This window comes from Lissotriton vulgaris, chromosome 2_1 (genome assembly GCF_964263255.1).
Source record: "Lissotriton vulgaris chromosome 2_1, aLisVul1.2, whole genome shotgun sequence".
Lineage (NCBI taxonomy): Eukaryota > Metazoa > Chordata > Amphibia > Caudata > Salamandridae > Lissotriton > Lissotriton vulgaris.
Genome location: NC_141687.1, coordinates 1,179,475,002 through 1,179,492,784, shown reverse-complemented (window position 1 = coordinate 1,179,492,784; position 17,783 = coordinate 1,179,475,002).

Sequence of the window (17,783 nt, the reverse complement as noted above, 5' to 3'; positions counted from 1 at the left end):
AGCCTGAAATTCACTACATGCATAACTTACTCCCGAAGAACAAGACAAACCCCATTCACTGAACTATACCAAGGTGACAGGACCCGCCTAACCCAGTGAAACTATGGCGAAACTATGCTCTAACACTGGACCCCAGGGACCCTCTACAGCACAGAGTCACTGACAGAACAACGAAAAATCAGCAAGAGTACACAGAAACACCATCCTCCCTATCCAGGTCTGACAAATTAGACGAGGTATTGTCGGTCATTGAACACTCCAGGGTCACAATGGAAGATCAGTTTGGGGCCCTAGCCACAGATCTTAATCTGCTACTCGACGACCACCGCAAACTAGTGGACAAAGTTGTGGATAGAGAGAAAACGCTCAATACTCTACAACCACTGGCAAAACCCAACAAGAAACATTACGATTGCTGCAAAATCGAAGAACGTACAGATGACCTTGAAGGACTCTCAAGAAGGTGCAACATTTGCATCCCTGTAAAGAGCAAGAGGCCCCCTGCTAATAGAATAAACGTTCCTTAAGGCATGAATCAATGAATTAGTGCAAAGGCAACTAACTACTCATTCATCAGCACAACATTTGCAATATAAAATGAAAGAACCAAAGATACTTTGTTCTCCAAAAATACAAAACATAATTTTATTGTTACTAATGAATACACATTACAGTAAAAACTCACTCATACTACCTCACTCATGTCCACATGCACTGACCACATACAAAAAAATATAAAACACAATATTCAGAAGACAATCAAAAGGTGGTTGATATATAATCTCTTTTGTTCTGATGATAACCAGATTGTTTGATAAAGGTTCAGACAAAGATTAAAAATTCCAAAAATATTGCATTGGGACTGGAAGGAATTGAAATGGTGAGTGCATGTGGACATGAGTGAGGTAGTATGAGTGACTTTTTACTGTAATGTGTATTCATTAGTAACAATAAAATTATGTTTTGTATTTTTGGAGAAAAAAGTATCTTTTTTTAATTTTTTTTATTTGTTTATTAGGGTTTTGCAGTACAATATTCCATGTGGGACATCAGACATTTCACAGTTGAACAATCTTATGTGCACATTTTGAGCACCAGTGCTGGTTACAGATAGCGATCTCATTTATTTTCCTATTCTCAAAATACGGTAGCAGATCATATTCTTTTTGGCTTACTGCTGCTTTGTCCAGTTGGGTAATCATGTGTCCTGCTGTGTCTGGGCCGCTGTGTCACTTGATGACGAGAGATGGTATAATGTCTCCCCCTCCATTCGTACATGCCTTCCCCTCTAGTGTGTCTAATCATTTGTTCTATATATTTAAGTTGGCGTCTAACCTGCTGATTAGAACTGAACTGTGAACCGTGGAAAGAGAAAAAAAGGGGGGATAACCTTGGGGGGGGGAGGGGAGCGCTCTAGATGGGCAAGTATGATCGGCTGTGCTAAGTGGTGAGTTGTTTGGGTGTGGGTCGAACTGGCACATCGTGGTAGCATCGTGGGGGAGTGCGTGGGCATGGGAGTGGGTAGTGAACCTAGGGACTCTGCTATTGTCCGAAACTGTGCCGCGGGGGATTGAGAAGGGGTGTGGAGCGGGGACTGTGTTGTTGCCTGTGTTTCCCCTGTTGTCGTCTCTTGCTTAAACTGATGTAAGAGCTGCGCCCATTTCATAGCTACTGGATGTTTGCGTATACCCCTTACTTCCTCCTCCCTCAGGGTCTCTTCCTCCGCTGCCCCCCATTTATTCATTGATCCCACCCAGGGGCTCTCCAATGCATGACTATATTCCTCTTTGCCAAGAGGATGGCTAATGATGCAAAGCGCCACTGCAACTTTACTGACTTCTTTCGCCGGAGGACCCCAGAGCACATGCCTCCCACGTGGATATGTTCGGGATATCGACCGTTGCTCGGAGCGATCTTTGTTCTTTCATTTTATATTGCAAGTTTTGTCCTGATGAATGAGTAGTTAGTTGTCTTAAGCCTTTACACTAATTCATTCACGTCCCTGGCCTGTCCAAGGGCATAGAGGGAACGGATCCTATTGGCTACATAGAAACATTGCTTCACACTTTCATCCCGACTGTATATTTGACTGCATTCTTCTCACCAGAGAGAGCACATAGAGTGCCGGCTTGCTTTCCACCTCCGGGAACCCCCCTTGTCTATTACTGGTGAAGCTCCTTCACTATCGAGATAGAGACGCAGTGCTCCGAGCCGCTAGACAACATGGGCCCATCTGAGTCGAACATAAACACATCATGCTCTTCCCAGACTATGGCTGAGCAGTGCAGCACTCGTGATTAAGTTTGGGCGAAATTTGCGAATTCGCGTTCCGCGAACTCGAATTTGCAATTCGCAAAATCTGCGAATTTGCAGATTTTTGGGTTTTTGCGTGTTCGCGGGGCTTTTTGCGTGTTCACGGGTCGCTTGCACAGCGAAGTTACCCATGCGGTTGTGTATGGCCGCGGCCATCTTGTTTGCATGACGTGTTTCCGTTTCCGGACGCTAGTTGCATGCTCGCGTCGTATGCGGCGCGCGATTATGTGTTTGCAGGCGCTTTCGCGTGCTCCCAAGGGAAATATCGCGCAAAAGTACCCACGCGGTCCTCAATGGGTGCGGCCATCTTGTTTTTCATTCATTGCTATGGTTCTGTGCATGCTTTCTAATCCTCCTTTTATCTGTGCAATCCTTTGTTTCTTTGGACTTTTTTTAAAATCTTTTCTACTCTATATCCATCCCTCTTTTTTTCTAGATCTATATTTTGTGTTTTTTTCAACTTTTCGTTACTTTTAAAGCGACTTTTTTAAACTTTTTTTTCACTTCACTTTTTCCCTATTCTTTCCTTCTTTTTTTTTCTTTCTGCTGTACAGGACCATGGCAAAGGGAGCCGGGAAGGGGAAGGGTCCCGCACCCCGTACCCGGCTCCCTTGCGGGCGGTTACGATGGGAGGAAGTGATGGCCAGGGATATATTCAGCCCGGTGGATGTGGCCGCAGAGATCTTTTATGTGCAGCGCCACCTCCCCAAGACCGTGGCAGCAGGGGGCAGGCTCGCGTCAGAGTATGGCCTCCGGGAGCGTCGCCAGCTGTGGGAAAAGGTATGCCGGACCATGCAGAGGGAGTCAGGGGTCCGGCGCACCTACCAGCAAGCGACGCGCCGGTGGTCGGACCTCCTTGACCGCGAGCAGGACTTGCTCTACCTGCTCGGTGTGGAGATCCCTGGCCTTGGTGAGTAGCTATTTAATAACTACTTTGTTTTCTTCTGCTCTGTTTTATATTGCTAATATATGTTTTTCCCGAAGAGCAAGAATGCTTCCAATTCGATTACATTGCAGGTAAATTAATGTTTAAATAGCTTCTGTGATTGCAGGTGCTTGCCTGCTCTGTGGCGTTGCTACTATGCATACTTGTTTGCAACTTTGTGCTCATTTGGCCTGAATATGTATGAGTGTAGTACTTTACAGAACTGCGTAATGCTAAAGAGACTAGAGACTCAAGTCTAGTCCTTCCTTTGTACTCCTGCTGCCACTAAGAAGAAGAGATAGTGATGGATTGATAGGTTCAGGTTGAGTATATTATGACTTGTTATTGGTAGTAGTAGTAGGACATTTTTTAGTGCTCTGCAATCATGATGACGGACTGTGTCTGTCATGTCGAGTGTTGCTGAGTGCTGGCAGTTGTAGTAGAACCTTTTTGTTGTTGGTTTAGTTAGTGATTTACATAACTTTCCAAGTAGACGGTCTGCGAATCCAGCAATACTGTACTATTATCCTCCTAGTTGACCAGATCAGATAGGTCAATACATGTAGTGCAATTGTTGCTAATTTGTTTCCCCAAGATAATTTAGGATTGTGGTCAAAGAAATCAAATATTTCCAAAAAACAATCATCTATGTTTGTGTTTATTTCATGATCATCAGCACCTCCCAGGGGCAAGACGACAGCACCACCCCAGACTCTGGCGGAACAGAGTGGGCAGGAGGAACAGTCCACTGCAGGCTCTTCTGCTGGCCCCAATAAGTAGTTCTGTTTTTAAGATAATTATACTTCCCTAACTCTATTTTTTACAAAATAGTCTTTGATCTTCTTGTAGACTGTTTCTACATTCTTATCATGCCTCTCTACCATCACTCTCTGTGCTACTACTATTGTTCCCTTGTTTTGCTCTTCTGGCCGTTACGCCACTTCTTGCGGCCCCCGCTTGGTGGGTTCCGCTTGCCGGCCTAGGAACTCTGCTCTCTTTGCCTGCCTGGGACCCTGAGGACTTTCCTGTACTGCCTGCACCACGCACGGATAGAGGCAGGACTGCGAGGACCAGCCTGCTCAGCGGCGCTGATCGTCCGCAGCTGGTCCTCTTCCCGCCCCCTCCTGCATAAAAGAACTTGTTGCAGGTGAATCCGGTGGGTGCCTTTGCTGTTTGACGGAGGGCTGCTGCTGGTGACACGGACCTTGTTCCCTTGTTTTGCTCTTCTGGCCGTTATGCCACTTCTTGCGGCCCCCGCTTCGTGGGTGCCGCTCACCGGCCTAGGAACTCTGCTCTCTTTGCCTGCCTGGGACCCTGAGGACTTTCCTGTACTGCCTGCACCACGCACAGATAGAGGCGGGACTGCGAGGACCAGCCTGCTCAGCGGCGCTGATCGGCCGCAGCTGGTCCTCTTCCCGCCCCCTCCTGCATTTCCCCTTTAATAGGAGCATCCGCAACGCGCACGCGGGACGCGCGTGGGACTGAGCGCGGGGCTAATCCCGGGCAAAGGGTGGGCCCTCTGTGGCCCTCCGAGGCCTGTAGGGACTGCACTGGGCCAGGACCCCTGGTTTATCCTCTATGCCAAAGACTTCAGTATAGTAAGCATATCTTTATTGATGCGCCTTATTATTGATTTGTTTACTGGTGTCCCCTTTTTGCCTTATTCTATGTTAATTGGTATTTATATTTTGGGTCTTAGCAACGTGGAGTAACTTGTATACTAGTACCCTACTTTGTTAGTAATTTGGTTTTGCATTCTACTGTTAGCCTGCTACTTCTCCTTAAAGGTTATGTCTACCCGTAAAACCCGAAGCAAGGCTGCGTCGGGTGCCTTAAAACTAACAGGTACATTAGATAATTTCATCCTCCGTACCAATTCCCTAATCGACCAGGGAATAGTTCTTATGGAAAGAAGGGTGTCCCAGGACCTCGCGCATGCTAAAAGGTCATCATTAGGTAATATAGCCTCTGCGCGTACCCCTACCAAAGCTTCAAGCCCCTCTGAATCCAACTCTATGCAGGTCGATGCTGTGATTCACACCACTATCAGTACTCAATCACCTCTTTTGGACCCACTTCCTTTGATCCCTATAATATCGACCACCATTGATAAAAATTCAGTATCCCTACCAGCTGTTGACCACCATGAGAACACTCATACCCAAAGGGGTATACTGGAAGGCGCAATTCCCAAAACCAAACGAATAACCACCAAGGTCAATGGTGACAGCACAACCAAACAAGTCACGGTAGGATACTTTAGTGATTTGGCAAGTGCCAGTGGTAGCACTGAGGAGGGGAAAGACAATTTGGGTCATAATTTAGGGAGAGAAGAGGCTCAGCATGTAACCCACCCTTTACCATTGGGTATCCCGGATGATACAGCCTCGAATAGCAGTCTGGTTAGTATTCTTGATGATAGTAGCCTGGATGAAACTTCAGAGGAACTAGAGGATAGGAATGGTCCACTTATAAGCACCCTATCTGATCTTATTAAGTCTCTACTTTTGCTCTTGGAGAATAGACTCCAGGGCATAGAACATCAGCTCCAGGCCCTTCACCAGGTACTAAAATCCCAGAAAAATAACCATGTCCAAAGGGCACCTAATGCACCAGCTCCCGCTAGTAGTCTCCCGACCACGATTAAGATTCATTCAGTAGGGAAAAACTCCACCCCCGAATCCCGCCCCCCTAAAACTACTATTTCAAAGGGTAATAGAGTCTGTGCTAAACAGCCAGCTACTAATGCGCATATTAAACCCCAGAAAGTAGATGGCTCTATTATTCCAGTCTCCAAACTCTCTTTATCCCATCCTGAGAAACCTAAGATGCGCCGGAACATTAGCCTACCACCTGATGCCTGTCCCTATGTGATAGTCTTAACAGGTGTCCCCGAGCTTGCCCCTGCAACACTCGAACCGTTTTGGGCACTCAAAAATAAAGTATGTCATTGGTTAGACAGAAATGATCCGCTCCCCCCTAACATTCACAGCAAATTGCTCATGGTGGAGAGAGCACCATGGGCGGGTGAGAATAAGAAAAGCCTACAGGGGGACTGTGTTGTTGTTACATTCGAGGACCCACGATCGGTGGAGCACATTTGCTCTGGGCCCCCATGTAACAACAACTCCACAATTATGGTTAAACCACTGTCTTACTTCTACATGCTTACGGAGCATCATGACAATAGGCGGAGCTGGTTGAGGACTTCTAATCATGTAAGGGGGGATGAGGTGTGAGCCTTTGAGGGATCAGAATACACTCAGCTGCGGCGGGGCGATGATGGAAGAAGACCAGGGAGGTCCATTCCTGGTGGCAACCAGTTCAATGGGAAATGGTCTGGCCCACAGCTTAATTTTCCCCTAATCCCCTGTTACAATCGTTACAGTGGATTGGAAGCAGTCGACTGACTTCCAACTCAATCTCCTGGACTAATTGGAAAGAGGAAGGTGGCAGCTTCCCCACGGGATGGAACTGAAATCGGCAGGGACGGTCCAGTTAGTTTGGAAAATATTAGTCCTAGTTTGGGAGAAAATGAACTTAGCATTCCAGTTACAACCAAGGAATTATTTGTAGCTCCCATCTCCATTAATATTCTCTCTTGGAATATAGCAGGGCTTAAAGAAAATCTTGCTAACCCTGACTGGAACGATTTTATTACACATTCCACATATGTATGTTCCAAGAAACCTGGTGCCTGACCCTGCAATATAAAAATGGGTACTCCACCTATTTTATTCCAGCAGTTACGGTGGGTAAAGGTCGCCCTTCTGGTGGCCTGCATATTTGGGTCAAGGTGAATTTGAACTGTGTCGTTACCACCCATAAAGTCCATTCAAATTATATTTTGCATATCTCCCTAAAAAGCCCATCTGGGGGTATTATTTTTTAACTCTTTTGTGTCTATGCAAGAGGCCTACAGGGGGGTTTAATCTCGCCCATAATAGAGCTGTTAGATGTGAAGTTATCAGATCTTCCACCCAGGTCTAAAATATTAGTAGGGGTGATTTTAATTGCACATTTAAACCCCTGGATGATGAAGAGGTATTAGGTTTTAGTTCTGAGGACTGGAGATAGACCATACCTCCTTTAGTCCTTGCTCCCATTAAGAAATGGACAGCCAGAGCAATCCAGCTGAATGCTCTGGCCCTAGAACATAATCTACGGGCCCTTAATGGGCAGACTGTCTCAGATCGAGATGGGGCGATGACTTATAACAGGATAGGGTGCCCGTCTCAGATTGATTATATTTTTTTGGGACATTCAATCTTGGGCAAGTCTAGTTGATATGGAGGTTAGGCAAACATCAGACAGTGATCACAACCCATTATGCATGGAAATCCATTGGGCAAATGGGATTGGCAAGAGTGGAGGTGCAGAGATGCTTACTAAAGAGGTTTTTCCTTCTTACTGTAACCAGAAGTTAAAATGGAATGTGGTCAAGTGTGAAGAGGGGAAACTTAATAGCATTAAATAAATAGTTTTAGCCGAAACTTGTAGCCTTGCAGCCGTCGCTCTAGCAGCGCCTGATCCTTCTGGATCAAACTTGCCAGTCTCGTATAAGAACCTAACAGACAATATAGGAGAGTTCTTTCATAAGAGGTCACAAGGGACATCCACGTCAAACCAAAGACCCTCCAAGGGCAACCCCTGGTACACGGCAAATTGTAGAGGAAAGAGGAAGGCCCTTACGCTAGCTATAAAAAGCAAGGACCCCATAGCAGTGAGACTAGCCCGAAAGGAGTACCGCAGAAGCATAACTTCAGCTAAGAAGGACTGGGAGGAGGAGCATTGGCAGCAGCTTAAGGCTGCTGCCTGTGGGAAAAACTCAATTTTGTTTTGGAAACTGATCAAGGCCCTCGATAGAAGTGGTGCAGAGCCGATTTTAAATCATATAAATGAACATCAATGGAATTCCCATTTTTTAAAACTGTACTGTGAGGATAGTGTTCAAAGTCAATTAATATCTTCAGCAGTGGAAATCCAGAGCGAATCTAGCATGGAGATAGGAAGCAAGGAAGAGTCATTCTCCCCGCGGGAAGTCCAAGATGCTATTTTAAAAATATTACCAGGGAAGGCGGCCGGCCCAGATGGCCTGCCTGGGGATCTACTACTGTATGACCCCAAAATATGGGCAGACCTCATAGCCTGTTAAATGAATTTAATTCAGCATGGCCACCCTGTCCCCGAATCCTGGAAGGGCGCGGAGGTTATCACCATATACAAGAAAGGTGATAGAGAGGACCCTGCCAACTACAGACCAATACGTTTAATAGATACCATTAAAAAGGTAGTTGGCAGGGTCATCATAAACCAAATAGAGACATGGCTAATAGACAATAGCATCTTGACCCACTTCCAGGCGGGGTTTAGGCGTAATGTTGGCGCGATGGATCTGGTATTTCGGTTTTGTCCGGTCTATTAGAAGTCAGTGTCCATCACCAAGGGTAGCCTCTACTTGGCTTTCATAGACCTGAAAACAGCGTTCGATGTTATTCCACGTGCCAAACTCTGGGGGGTCCTATTGGACATGGGTTTTCCTAGCCATTTGCTGTAATTTATCATCAAGCTCCACAAGGATAATTATGAAAGGATTCGATGGGGGAGCCAGGGTCAATTGACAGGGAGGGTACCAGTCAATAGAGGGGTGCGGCAGGGCTGTGTGATGGCTCCGACACTGTTCTCCCTCTTTATAAATGGGGTGGTGGACCATTTGAGGGAGGACCCTGCAAATGCACCTGTCTTTGCCGGGGAGAAAACCCCCCCACTCCTCTTTGCGGATGATACCCTCCTGATGTCCAAGACCCCTAAGGGTCTCCAAAAATTGCTTGACCGCTTCAGTTTTTTGTAAAGACCGTGGGTTAACGGTTAACACCACGAAAACGAATCTGATGGTATTATCTGCTAAAAGAAATTCTAGGAAAGTTTATCTCTCTTTGAATGGGTCATCATTAGAGGTGGTGGATGAATTCGACTACCTTGGGGTCAGGCTATGTAACAACATGAGATGGGACTCCCATATATCAAAAATGGTCCTAAACCTTAAAAGGGTCTCTGGAGTAAGCATGGGCGAATTTTGCGGATCTCGCGTTCGCGAATTTTGCGGATTTGCGAACTCGCAATCCGCAAAATCCGCGAATTCCCGCGAATTTGCGGATTTTTTTTTTTTGTGTTCACCCGTGTTTCTGCCAGTTCGCGAGGGTTTTTACAATTTCGCAATTTGCGAACTTACCTGTCGGGTCGCAAGTTTTGCGAACTTGTTGTTTCTACGTGTCCAGCCTGTTTGGGACACTCTTCTTCATCACTGCCACTCTCTATCACCACTGCCACTCTCTGACTACTCATGCCACCCTCTGGCCCACCCATGCCACCCTCTGTTTCATCACCACACCCTCTGGTTGTCCAGTGTACATTATTTTCGGCAAAGCAAAGCACACCTTCCCTGCCTCAAGTGACCTGAATTAATTTGGGGCTGATTAATGTGTCACAGAATATTTTTTTAGCTGGCACCTGCTTCCTTAGTGCGCCCTGATTAGTGATCTTTTGCACTTGCTAAGTGCTTTCATTGTTGCAAAATTAGTTACAACACCTGCCCTGCCCCAACTGACAATAATGAATTAGGGGCTGCTTAATGGATTTTAACTTCCAGCCTGGCTCCTGCTTGTCTCCCTTAGCTGTAATTCAGGACCTTTGTGGCATATGTGTAACTATTCTGAGGTTCAGAGCAGGGTCACATAATAGTTGCAACTGGCAACTGAACTCTGGAGGGGCCCCTCAGGAAGCACTACAGGAAATGGCTACTAATGATGAGCCTGAACTTTTGAACCTGGCAAGTAGTTTCAGTTTTGCTAAGATCGTATTTCTGCAATTTAGCACTTATTCGCGGGGCGCGAAGTTGTACTGGGAAGCCGCGAACAGTGCGAGCAGTGCGAGCAAAATCCGCTGCTCGCGGATTTGCGGATTTTGCGGGAGATTCGCGAATCTCGCGGATTGCGGATTTCCCGAAAATCCGCAAAATCCGCGAGCGAAACGGATTTTCCGCCCATACCTACTCTGGAGCCATACTGAAGAACCAGCTCCTCTCTATGAGTAGACCAGTAGCCCCTGCCCTGGCATTTTATGAGGGAAAAGCTCTAGCCTCTGCAGTTTATGGCTCTGAACTGTGGGGTGCCGAGAACACTAAGGCATTGGTAACTGCAGAGAACAAGTTTATGAGAGATATAGTTTCACTTCCTCCCTCGACCCCTTTGAAACCCTTATTCCTTGGCATGGGTAAAAGATCAATTTCTGAAATAGTTCGACTCCGCCCTTTGCTATTCTGGGTGCGCCTTAGAAGGACCCCTGAATTAGCAAAATATGCTCTAGTGTTGGACAAGTTAGTTATCTTGAATGTATCCAACAAAATAAAGTGGCTCAATAATCTAAAGAAGCTGGTAGAGTCTATAGGTCTGGCTGAGTTGTGGGCCTCACAGTCCCCTCCGGATAAACAAATTGTTAAAAAATTATACTGGGACTGGGTAGAGACCAAGGCCCTCAATACTACAAGTTGGGGACCTTTGAGAATAACTTTCTTGAACATAAACCGTCCAGAAAGCTAGAACCATTCCTGGACTTTATCCAGACCCCTGGAGATAGAACTTTGTTCCTGAAATTAAGATACGGTACCCTCCCCCTCAAAAAATTTACAGAAGGGTGGAAGGGTAGGAGGGTGCATGACATAAATTGTCCAGGTTGTCCATGTCTGGAAGAATCCCTTGGCCACTTCTTGTTCGCATGTAAAGCCTATAAGCAGGTTAGAGCAAAATGGTTAAAACCTGTGTGTAGGGAGTTGGGAGTTAGGGATCATAGATCAGCTCTGCGTATTATTTTAACTAATACTACTTCTATGTATATTGTTTGCAGGGTCACCAAGTATCTCACCAGTGCTTGGATTTTTCCGGTCAAGGTTGTTATGTAATGTCTGATCAGTTTTGTGCCAAGAATTTATTCCCTCTATTTTTAACCTGTTTGTAGTGATGATTTTTAATGGAATTGTAGTAATACTTTGTAAATTGTCTCATGTATTTTATGTCTGTACTTTTATGATATATATTTATAGAATAAAGTATTAAACTAACTATTTACTATTATTCATGAGTCGGTCTGTGTAGGTAGCTAAGCTTGCCTAGTCGGCAAACGGTGTTAAAAAAAACTCTGATCCAGCAATAGCTCTAGAGGCACTCAGTGCTGTCCTCTGGGTTGCCCTTGCTGTCTATTCCAGTCTTCTTAATGTTAGTGCTTTGAACAGTTCCAACAACAAAATGTCAATGTCCACCGAGAATAAGCTAGTAGTTGTCTTTTTGATTTGATAGTAGCACATACCATACCGCTAGTGTTTCAGGGACTATTCTGCACATGCAGAAGTATGGACAAGAGAAATAGGACATTGTTGATGATAGGTGCAGTTCGACTTTCCACATACCTCAGTCAGAAGTAACTGTGCGGGACTCGGGAGCCCTCACCTTGTTGGAACTTCAAGTCCTCCTGGTGGTGATGGGGAGTAGTTGGTTCTGTCTGTAATTATAAAAATGTTGCACGTTAAAGAGAAAGCATTCATCAGTTGTGCCAAAAAGAGTTGCATGTTATGGCTAAGCATATAAGTTAACACCCTCCCCAAAACCGTGACTTCTTTTCAGTCCCAATAATTAAAAATTGTTTAACATTTTCTCTTCCATTACGAGACGTAGTAGGGGGTGGTGTATGGCATCTAAAAATATGACATGTTTTTTCTAGGCGTCACAACATCTGATGCAGCACTTGCCACCACCAGTGCCGGGGCCAGCAGCGCGGAGGGGTCCACTCAAGCGGCGGCACCACCAGGAGGAGCTGAGGGGGATGGCTCAGCAGCGGCGGATGGTGGTAAGGTATTATTATACTCCTTACTTATTGACATTTTAGAGTAGGCTTGCAAAGGAGTGTATGATGTACTGTACAGTAGAAAGTACACTACTACAAGTACACTGTACTGTTAAGAACAGTTACTGATTTAGAACGATATTTTTTTTTAGCCAATCACAGAGAAGTCAGTCACCCTTGACTTAGCAATAGCATTAGCGGTGGTAGCTCTCGAGTCAGCAATGGCCCCCTCTATTTGACTTCAAATCAGCTGGGAAACTTATATCGTGAAGCCAAGTCATATCAGATGAACTTGAGGGATGGGATGAACGAAAAGGGAAAGAACTTAGGGTCAATGGAAGGACGAGCGAGTCGTAACATTTATGACTAAAGAATGATACATGTTTTTGAATGCAGGCAGAGGTGGCTGATAGGAAGGAATCAGATGCATGGCTGCTTGAAGCAAGGATGGTTGGAGGAGAAAGAAAAAATGACTGCCTGTGTTGGTCAATCGGAAAATTCATGTGTGGTGTGCATTGCAATATATCTATATCTATATCTATATCTAATAAGAGTTTCTAAGATATACGATCTGTTGCAGGTCCTCAGGTCGACCCATACGGAACATTTGAGAAAAAACACGAAACACTTAAAAGGAACAGATTTTCCCGTCTCAGTAACAAAACCTGCTCTATGCAGGATCCACCTTTTAAACAGGTAATACCCCTATATGCTATACATATTTGCACTGCCGGTGACAAACACAATCTGTTATGTCTGTTATTTTTTTTTGCCGCAGAACCTGTTTGGTCATTGTGAAATCAAGCCTGTCAACACGCAAAGTAGTTGTGGATTGTTTCTCTCACTGAATTAAATTAAAGGTACTTTTCCAAAATTAGGTTATTATCATCCTAACAAACAGCAATAGGATCAGTAAATCCAAACTTAAATGTTACACGAATGGTAAACACATGGTGAGGGGATGTTTCAAACTACCATGCCTCCAATTTCACCATTCTGGATAAAATCTTGATTTTAAAGCTTTATCTCATTTTTCTTCCTTTACTTTCACATCACACTCATGATATCCTAGTAGACAGTGGGTGTTTTTAACTTTCACCACTGGCTAGCTAATAGAATAGGTCATTGGAATAGGTTTTAGCCTGTTTTCAATACTATAGCATGCAAATAACTAAAAATTATGTCCATTAAAAAGTATGATCTGTTACATGGATGCACAAAAAGGAATGTAATTAACTCTGACTATGATATGTTCTCTTTTCAGAGACTCAAGAACCCCCTGGTTTTAGAACAGGGTGTATATATTTGTTTGTTGTTTAGTTTCTTTTGGCCCTGAAGAAGGTGAATCAAATACCAGTAATCACCGAAACGTACATAGGCCGTACGCATCTGAGACTCCTATATTGAAAGCCACTACTTATATAAAAAGAGAAAGAAGAAAAGACTCGTAGAAAATAGAAAATGTATAAACTTAAAAGTGAAAAAATCTCAGAACTTTTGCCTTAGAAAAACCTATTGGGGTTTCTCAATAACAATTCTTTGTACAATTTTTATGTATGTATATTGATTTTTTGTTTCACATGTCAATTCAGTCCTTTTTAGATTGGGTAGTGAATGTAGCAGTATGCTTGATGGAATGAATGGTATGAGTTTATGATGAGTTTATAGGGTTCTTCACTTCAAAAGTTCCTTGTCTAACTATGTATCACTTAGATTGATTTATAGAAAGTGTTGTTTAATTTCCTTTATGCAAATACATTGATATGTATTTATTATAAGAAAAACAGAACAAATGGAAAAATAAAAAATAATAATAATATGTTTGAATAAATTAAATGGCTTTTTCATATATATTGCATCCCTTGTGAAATATGTTGTGAAGCAATCACTGGATAAAAAATATATAGGTCTGACTAGAGGTACTTTAGTGTTTTGCTTTTTTTTTCTCCCTCCTCTGGACCTCAAATTGTAATTGGGAGAACTCTCTTCACTACTATCAGTCTCTCTTTCGCATCCAAGCCCATCTTTCTACCTCCCCAAAATGCTTATCTTACCTGTGATTCGTGTTTGAGAATAGAGCTAGGCACAGCGATGGCTGCATGGCAAATGGCGATTACACCATCCCGGACCGAAATTCCATTGTTGTGGTGTTAGTAGGAGTGGTACCACACTAACAGTAGCAGCATATGAAAAACAAAGTAAAACAATGAGACATTGAGTGGCCTGAGGGGGAGTATTAGTAGGAACAGTAATCTAAGCAATGCTGAAGATAAGTATGGGAAAAAAAGAATTGCATGGATGGTTATGGCTACAACAAGAACAGTGACACAGCAGCGTAACACAACAAGTCTTCTTGACATGTAGGAGGATAATGTTGACGATGGATCCAATCGATGGTGGGCATGAAATTCAGAATTTATTTTAAAATACTCATTGTTGTTTTTTTAACCATAATTACTATATCCTAGGATTCATCTAGTTGCCTTAAAATTGAGTTGAGGAGGTTGCTTTCACCTTATATTCCCCAGCAAGTGAGTGGAATTATTGTTGTAATTTACTCACACCTCAATGAAAACCACACAGCCCAGGGGAAGAGGGTTAGGGTTTGAAACTTGAATGGGAAGGGGGTTTGTGTTGAAGGTTTTGTGGAGAGAGGAAAAAACATAACACAGCATGGACAAACAACAAATGAAGATAAACAAATCTTTGGATACGAAGCTATCCATAAATCTTTTAAGGGACATACAGGAAGTGCATGCACTACTGCATGCATGAAGTTATTTGCTAAATGGATAGGTTTCTGAAACGTAAGTAGTACTTTCTACAATCATACAATGTACTAACTATGAAGAAACAATGTGACAGTACAGGGCTGCAGTAATTACGCATTTTCACTTGCCTATCTGCCCTCAGAGAGAAGAACCACTTACTACATTAAATTATTTTAAAAAATAGCAAAGAAAATACAATGGCTGGAGGGATGAATTGAAGCAGAGAGCAAACAAATGCACAGAGTCACACTCATAGAAGTTCACAGCAATAACATTACTTAAAAGATAAGTAGAAATGAAGATGGATACTGTAACTGTATGTTGTTGTAGTTGTCCTGTTGAAGTTGGGAAGTTGCATGCATCCAGCCATTCCTCTTTTTCGCAGTACTCCTCCATTCCATCTGATGCTACGCCAATCAATGTTGGGGACCAGAAGACACCTTGTCCATTGCCTGCCTGGCGGATACTGAATTGCGGGTCGCTAAGCCTGAGGTCATCCTTTTTACCATTGCACCGGGTAAAAGCCGGCCTGTAATTGTTGATGGAAAACCAGGAAGTGATATTAAAACACGACGGGGAAAAAAATATACGGTACGATGTGTAGTGCAAAAATAACACTTGCAGTTTCAGAGTCGACAGTATTACAAAACATACAAGCATCATTTCGAAAGTACGTACTCTGAGTCTCCTTTTCAAGGATAAATAAGTGTGGGCGAAATTTGCGGATCTTTCCCCTCAAGCTATGTGTAAAGTGTAAACAGCAATTTTAGAACCCTAACCCTAAACCTAACTCTAACCCTAGGCCCTAACCCCCCTTTTTCACCATGGATTTTGTCCAAACCACTTGCGCCCGATATTAGACCTTCCCAGCAATGCCCCCAGACCCGCCAACCCACCCGAAAAAAAAGTAGAACCCCCCGAAACAGGCAAAAAGCAAAAATGCAAAATCTCACACTTAGAATATTTTCGGCCTCCCTTCGATTCAGTCCAAACGCGCTCTGCAGCTAGGCCATAACTCCCCTTTTCCACTATGGATTTCCTTAAAAACAAATGCAATCGAAATTAGACTGTGCCAGCAGCGCTCCCAGACCCCAAAACCCACCCCAAAAATCTAAACCCCCCAAAGAGCCCCCCGAAAACAAGGAAGTGAGCAAAAACGGAAAAAGTTTTTCACCATGGATTTTGTCCGAACCACTTGATTCCGATATTAGACCTTCCCAGCTAGGCCCCCAGACCCCTGCAGCCACCCGCAAAAAAGCAGCACACCCAAAAAGCAAAAATGCAAAAACGGGGACTTAAAAAAATGTAGGCCTAGTTCCTAGATCAGTCCGTGCGCGCTCTGCAACTAGGCCCTAACTCCCCTTTTGCATCATGGATTTTCTCCAAACCACTTGCAACCAAAATTAGGCATGCCGAGCATTGCTCCAAGACCCCCCAACCCCCCCCAAACACCAGGAACCCCCCAAACAGCCCCCAAAAACACGAAAGTGAGTGAAAAGTCTGAAAACGGAAACACTTTTTCACCATGGATTTTGTCCAAACCACTTGATTATGATATTAGACCTTCCCAGCTATGCCCGCAGACCCCTGCATCCACCCGCAAAAAAGCAGAACACCCCCAAACAGGCAAAAAGCAAAAATGCAAAAACGGGGACTTAGAAAAATTTAGGCCTAGTTCCCAGATCACTCCGTGCGCGCTCTGCAGCTAGGCCCTTATTCTCCAAACCACTTGCAACCAAAATTAGGCATGCCCAGCATTGCTCCAAGACCCCCCCACACACACCAGGAACCCCCCAAACAGCCCCCCGAAAACACGAAAGTGAGCGAAAATTCTGAAAACGGAAAAGCTTTTTCGCCATGCATTTTGTCCAAACCACTTGATTCCGATATTAGACCCTCCCAGCTATGCCCCCAGACCCCTACAGCCACCCGCAAAAAAGCAGAACACCCCAAACAGGCAAAAAGCAATTCAGTCCAAATGCGCTCTGCAGCTAGGCCCTAACTCCCCTTTTCCACCATGGATTTTCTGAAAAACAAATGCAATCAAAATTAGACTACGCCAGCAGTGCTCCCAGACCCCAAAACTCATCCCCAATAACCTGGAAGGCCCCCAAACAGCCCCCAAAACAAGCATTTACAATGCAATGGTTTTGCCTTTGTTAAAGTTAGAGCTATTGGCATTGCTCTTGACATTATTTTTATTTATGTTTTTTTAACATAAATAAATGGCATTGTCATTTACAATGCCACTAGCTTTATCTATCGCAAATGACACACACAAACACACACAGAGCCGCCCCACACACACCCCCACACAGAGCCCCGCACACACAGCCCCCCACACACACAGCCACACAGAGCCCCCCACACACACAGCCACACAGAGCCCTCCACACACACAGCCACACAAAGCTTCCTACACACACAGCCACACAGAGCCCTCCACACACACCAACACAGCACAAGCAGGCAACAGGGGCAGACGGAGGCACAAGCAGGCAACAGGGGCAGACGGAGGCACAAGCAGGCAACAGGGGCACACAGAGGCACAAGCAGGCAACAGGGGCACACAGAGGCACAAGCAGGCAACAGGGGCACACAGAGGCACAAGCAGGCAACAGGGGCACACAGAGGCACAAGCAGGCAACAGGGGCACACAGAGGCACAAGCAGGCAACAGGGGCACACAGAGGCACAAGCAGGCAACAGGGGCACACAGAGGCACAAGCAGAGCACAAGCAGGCAATAGGGGCACACAGAGGCACAAGCAGGCAACAGGGGCACACAGAGGCACAAGCAGGCAACAGGGGCACAAGCAGGCAACAGGGGCACACAGAGGCACAAGCAGGCAACAGGGGCACACAGAGGCACAAGCAGGGG